Source organism: Pinus tabuliformis, chromosome 8 (assembly GCF_031772625.1).
Source record: "Pinus tabuliformis cultivar Carrire ecotype Pingquan chromosome 8, CPIR1, whole genome shotgun sequence".
Lineage (NCBI taxonomy): Eukaryota > Viridiplantae > Streptophyta > Pinopsida > Pinales > Pinaceae > Pinus > Pinus tabuliformis.
Window position 1 is genome coordinate 1097526511 of NC_142294.1, and position 7526 is coordinate 1097534036.

Sequence of the window (7526 nt, forward strand, 5' to 3'; positions counted from 1 at the left end):
AATAATTGATGGTTACATGCATAGAACCTAACTTGCTATGCATATAGCACTGTCATTGTAACACAATCCTCCCACATCTACCCAAGCAACTGGCCAACTGGGGTAAACATGCAACGAGAGGCAACTATGATATGAATCGACCTCCTAAGTCACGTTAAGGAAGTGGAACTGATGGAAACACACCATAAAGATATTAATCATCAGCTACAATATCCTCATGAACTAATCCAATACTTTAGACAACTTGCCTTGCAGTCCCATTGATATTTTGGACAACTTAAGCCTTAATCGCTCCCATGCTATAGGCATGAGAGCAGCCTGAAATTCAAAGTCTCTCCCAAATGCTAGCGTGTTAGCATCTAGAGACAAAAATTGTTATTCTATGCAAGCGACTCCATGATTTGACCCACTTTTTTAGGCCCAGAGCTTAGGTTATTGCCCAGAATTGAACCATCTCTTCAAATCAACCAAATAACATGGAAATGGCAGTATTAAAGAAAATACATATTTAAGACCTTTATTAGATCCCTACTACCCATGATAGGAATTTCATCAAACATATCACAAATATGTAATCTACAGGTGTAAGACAGTTATTAGAATAGTTGTGTCATACTTAGCTGAGAGTCACTAAGAACCATCGATGCCTCAACACAAAAACTGTCATTCCATCCATTAGGTCATAAATACATCTATCAGTAAATTACAGGTAAAAACAAGATTAAAAGAATACATGTCTATTGTCTTAAAACACATACATAACCAACATAATAGCAGTAGAAATAGTCATGAAAGTACAACCATATAGGCAACATATAATCAAAAAATGCTCATAGAAATACAAGGAGAAATAACCTTTCACTAAAGTTGAAAAATCCAAACTTGGGATGGGACTTCCATGTTCCACCCTACCCTAGAGTGGCTAAGCCAAATATATCTTCAACCATTCACCCTTTTTCCATATTACAAGAAAGAATAAGGATCTCATAGAACACATCAATCAAAACCCATCCAATGCTTCCATAGGCTCCATACAATTTCTCTCCATCTAAGCCTTATAGGGATTCCAGAGATTTTTTTTCCAACCAAGACTTCCAAGACTAATAACTCCACCCACAACTTCTACATGTCTTCTAGAGTGTTTGTCCAACTAGGGCTTCCAAGACTATTAACTCAACCCACTAAGGGCTTCCAGAGTGTTTGTCCAACCAAGGCTTCCAGGACTAGTAACTCAACCCATGTTTTTACAGGATTTCAGAGTGTTTGTGCAACCAAGGCTTCCAGGAACTAATAACTAAACCCAAGTTAAGGATACATGAGAACCAACCAAATGAAAATAAACCCACAATCACCATGGCTGTCTAGGAAAATGGCAAGGCTATGCATTCCACTATCAATCTTGACCATCCTACATGCCAATGACAAATCACAACCAAAAATCCACATGCATATGCCATGAATGCCAAAAATAGTGAAGGAAACATACCTACAACTCGGCACCTACAAGCAAATCTGATGTAGCTACTGATCCTGATGTCCTCTTGCACTTTCCAACTCTTCCTTTTTCTTCTTGGTCCAAAAACCCAAGTATTTCACACACTCCAAGAGTGCTCTGAGAAAACTCTATGTCTTGAAGATTATTAGAGAAAAAGAGAGAATAATTAGAGAGCTCCGAAATTGAATTAACAAAATGTTACCAACTGATTCTCATAATAATTTTTATGAATGAGGCCTCTAGATTGTTCACTTCCCATTATTTTATTTTAATTTCCTCTTCACATTTAAACTGTGACCTCTCATCTCCATTTTCTCCTAATTTCAATTATTTTCATAAATAAATGTCCCAACAATGCAATTTTTCCTTTAGAAAGCCTTACCCTTTTCCTTTTCCAATTTCCTTAACCATAAACAATCACAAGTGATTCCCATCACTAGGATTCTACCCAACATTGAGCTTGGAATAAGTGTCCCATCATCCATGGTTATTATTTTGTGTTTATTTACTTTTATTAAATGGAATTTTCACTAGGGCTATTACAGAACCCTCCCCCCCCTTGGGGGAACACTATCCTTGGCATTCAAAAACACCTATAACCAAAAAACTATTGTATAAAATTATATACTACCGATGGATCTTTGTAACTTAGATGGATGTATTATTTACAATGATCACCATGTTGAAAAGAAAACCAAAATAACAACATAATAACATGACATCATAACAAAATACCTCATAATGGAGCTTTATAAAAATTCTTGTGGAAGTATTTACATCCATATACATATGTACATAAACCAACATCATCAAAACATATACCAAAGCATATACCAAAACACCAAGCCAAAAACTCTTTTCCTCAACCAACAAACAAGTAAAGATACATAGCCCGCATCTGATCCGCTATCTCCCATGTAGCTTCATCGAGCCCAAAGTTCTTCCATTTCACATTAACTTGCTCGATTGCTTAGTTTTAGAGCATGAACATCTTTTTTCTGTTGTATATATTAAGGCTCCAGCTAGAATTCTGCATCTTGTTCCACCTACAATATGGACCAGTCAATCACATGATCAACATCTTTAACATACTTCTTAAGCAAATGGTACATGGAAAACATAATGGATTTTCGCTGTTGGAGGTAGTGCAAGTCGATAAGCTACTAGACCAATCCTCTCAATAATGTTGAAGGGTCCATAAAAATGTGGTGGCAGCTTGGTACATGATCCAATCCACAAGGATCTCTTCTTCAGTTTGATGCACAAGTACACTTGTTCACCAACATGGAAATCCTTGGACAACCTATTCCTATCTACATAAATATTCTGCCTACCATGTGTTGCCTTTAGATTCTTCTTGATTACCTACATTTCCTACTCCATGTCTACCAACATATCTAGTACAATCAACAACCTATTAACTGGATCAATCCAACTAATGGGAGTGTTACAACTCCATCCATATAATGCCTCAAAAGGACTCATCCTCAATGACTCCTAATAATCATTTTTGTACGTGAGCTAAATCAGTGGAAGGTACTAGTCCCACTTCCACTATTGATGCATCACATACATTGTCAACATGTCCTCCAATATCATGTTGACCCTCTTTGTCTATCCACCAATTTGCGGATGATAAGTTATGCTGAAGGCCAACTTTGTGCCCAAACTTGCAAACAAATCCTTACAAAACTTGGAAGTGAACTTCACATCCCTATCTGACACAATCTTCTTTAGAACACCATGTAATTTGACCACATCTCTGATGAATAATTGTGCTACATTGCTAGCTGAGAATGTAGACTTAACCGAAATTGAGTGTGCAACCTTTGTCAACCTTTCCATAGTGACCATGATGGAATCATGCTGTCTCACTATATCGTAAAACCTGTAATGAATTCCATGGAAATGACTTGACTTTTTGACTCTGGAATCGCGATTAGTTGTGGCAGTCCACCTGGATGTTTTCATTCTGCTATCGCTCACTGAAAATCAAAACATCTAGCCATGAAATCTACTACATTTATCTTCAGATTCAGCCAATAGTTAAATCTCTTCACTACAGTTAATTTCTTTTGATAACTTGGGTGACATGAATAAGGTTTTGCATGAAATTCTCTCAATATTATCCTGTTAAGCTCACTTTTATCTGGTACATATATCATGTCTCTAAATTTAACCAATCCATCTACTGTGAGACAATAATCCATATCCTGTGCACGTATGCATGTACATCTACATGTACCATCACATGTACTTGTAATTGTACCATAACCTATACATGAACCTTTTCTCTATTGTAACCTATGCACAATATCCATATATATGACATCCCGATGACCAATACAGCCTTTATCCATTCATGAAGTTGGACCTTGACCATTTAATTGGAAAAATTCAAAAAATCATTAGAATGCTTAAATGTTTAATCTTGAGTATGAAAACATGGGTGGTATCATGGGAATAACATTTCCTTCAAATGTTTGTTTCCTTGGAAGTTGTACATATCCAATTTTTTCTAGTTTTGAAAACATTTCTAACAATAATCTTCTTTGGTAACATTGTGTTTAATAGATATATTTCATAGAAGTAGAAATCATGAGTGCTCTAGAAATGATGGAATACATACAATAATGGAATATAGGAACAATAACGTCATTCAAAAATTAGCAACATCTGATGTTTTTGTTGATAGTAATATGCTTGTTGGGATGGTTGGAAATTTACAACATTCTATTGCCAATGTTGGAACTATCTTTTCTTGATGTAAATTTATAGAAAATATCAGTATTCCTATAGAATCTATGCATACTTTCTCTCTTGGGACAACCGAAGTGCTTCAGGTGAATTCCTTTTTGAATGATTTCTACCTTTGAATATATATTTTTACTTATTTTATGCATATTTTATTCTATCCTTTCTTGGAGAAAAATATTCTAGTCAATATTGGTTGAGAAATAATTTCACAACCAAGGAAACCTTTATTCATTCCTCAACTTGAACCTGGACCATCAAATTAGCATGAAAATGTATATGCTTTTTGTCTTTAATTTACTATTCACTTCAACAATTTTATTTATCATTTCTTATATGCATCATTTTAACATTATCATTTATGATTTCTATAAGCATTACACACTCAACTACAACCCTTTTAGAAGAATGGATTCCCATCATTTTATGGAAACAAATGTTCAAAGTAATGCTCCAATTAGACAAGTTGTTTCACATCATCCTCAGCCTAGATTTCTCTTTCGTGGAGAAAATTCAAATACTTGTGATCATTTTCATAAAGAGATGATTAATGTTCATAAAACGTTTTGGTCAAGGATTAATAACTTGTATATTGTGAAAATGTGCCAAGTGTGTAATGAATGTTATCCTTGTATACAATTTTCTAGATGGCATGAAGGGCTCATTTGTAAAATATGTAAGAGGGAAATAGGCTCTCACCATTTCTCTCACTTTAAAAACATTTATCCTGGTGAACAACTTGAAGTTCTAAGAGTTTTAACCCAAGTTGAAGACATGTTAATAGCACGAGTTTATCCAATATTGAAAGCGACACATGCTTGTATTAGGAAATATAAATATAGTGGGCACACAATTAGCTTTCCACAAGATATATCTTTGATTTCAAAGAAGCTTCCATGACATGTTGAGCAACTTGAGTTTGTGATTATGAGGAGACATGGTGTTGACTACAAATATTATGATTTTTATGTGAAGAGAAAACTTGTGATGGATGCACTACTTTACAATATTCACATGGATAAATATTATAGGGATGTTTTAATTGATATGGATTCAATTACTCCACTCCTAGAAAGAAAAACTGATGTGTCTAGCAGGTTACAATATGTGGCCAGTGATCTCAATGAAATAGGGAGAGATGATGAAGAGATTGAAATATTTGGCACTAATTGTTTGCAGTCTCATCCATCATCCTTTCTTTCTCGCTTGCCAAATGAATGGAAGGATGTGGATCGAATAAGAATATCAATTGAAAATGGAGATTATTCACTCGATGAACCATTAGATTGGCCAGATATTTCGTCTCCCATCAACGAGTCTAATATTGAAGGGTTGTTCGACATGGCATTCCCCACATTATTCCCCATCATTGATGTTTATTGGTTGCATCCAAAAATTTGTAACATTGAAATGCATAAATATGCTTTACATCTACTGAGATATTTTAATCAAATGTTTGGAATCCATCCTCGGTTTCAAAATTTTATGTTGAATTTGAATATGCATCATTATAGATAAGGTACCACTTCATTATTTTTGAAAAATAATATTCATGAAAATGAACCTACAACTATTTAGGAGTTTCGTCAACAACTCAATGATCTTCCTAACAATAATATGGCTAAGAATTTAATGTATTTTGGTTCTTCTCTTAGCGGTACAGGGGCATATTGGAGAAAGTTCCATTTTGAACTCACCGACATGATTACCTAGTTGGGTCTTTGATGGGTCCCATCAATAGGTATATTTTGAAGCCCATTGTGTTATCCTTCATCCCTTAAACTATCTTTTTCTCACATTAGTTTACATGTTTTATCCATAATGTGGTTAGTAGGAAGATTAAAGGGTGCTTGTCATATTTCATGGCCTAATGTGGTCAATATGTAGGGAAAAGAAGCATTTTTTGAGATATTTACTATGCAGGGGAACATTGGAGGCATCTAGAGAGAATATAGGATGCTTTTCCACTACATTAACTCTCCAACATGGCTTGAACCCCAAGATTCATCACCAACAACTAAAATTCCACTTGCAGCAAAGGAGCTAAAGTGCATGCGAAGATCCAAGGGAACTTGATTCGCCAATTTTGAGATTTTGGAGCGAAGAAATCCTCCTCTAAAGAAGGCTACCCCTCAGTCAATTTTTTATAAATAAACAAGCCTAAGGAATCATTATGATTCAAACTTTTGTTGGAGATAGAGATAACTATTGAGAGCCAAGACCTTCGCACTTTTTTTTTCATCTTTGATATGATGTATGTGACTCTTATTTGTTGTTAATGGAAAAATTATAGTTGTTCTAAATCTGTGTAAACTTTGGAGGGTGGAAACCAGTGGGTTTAGACCCAGCCCAGAGGCTTTAGTCCCTCTCGTGTATTCTTTCGTTTTTCTTGTTCAGGTAATTATGTTTATTTCCTTTTTTAGGTAGGAATCATATTGCAAAAATTGTAGTTGCAGGTTGGACAACTACCTGTCTTATGGGGAGTATGGTTGAAGAATATATAATAACAAGCCAAAAACATGTGTTTTTGATTTCCTGGAATTTAATAAGTTTTGGATTGAGATTTGTTTGGGGGATTGGTTTTTGTAAATTAGGAATTAGTAGCATTGTTTCAAAAATTATATTAGATACATGTTTTAGGACATAGTAGATCTTGAAGAAATAAAATTCAACTCATCCTTTACACTTTAATAAATTTGACTACAATATTTATGTATGTCCTTGATTGCTAATATGCAGGAGTGGTCAGTGAATTGTAGGGGTTGCTATAGTCTTGAAAATTCACTTATAAAATCCCATATTCCACCTGGACACCTCATACCTCTATCAAGATCTGCCACCGAAATCATGTTTTCAAGGTTAATGAGTGACACTGTGGGCATGAGATTTTGTGTAAATAGGCCTCTGGTTGGTTTTAAAATTTGAAAAATTCCTCACATATTCTTAATCATGAAGTTACAATTAGTATTTACATTTACTGAATGGTATCTTCATCTTTACATATAAAATACTACTCATTCCATTACAACCATGATATGATTCCACAGAAATTATCTTTGTAGTTAGACCAAGGAGTGGTCTATGTATGCCTTTATGTAATCTAATGACTGAGGGTTACGTGCATAGAAGTTAACTTGTTGTGCATATAGCACTATCATTATAACACACTCCTCCTATATCTACCCAAGCAACTAGCTAGCTGGGGTAAACATGCGATGAGAGGCAACTGTGATATGATTTGACCTCCTAAGTCATGTTAAGGAAGTGGAACTGACAG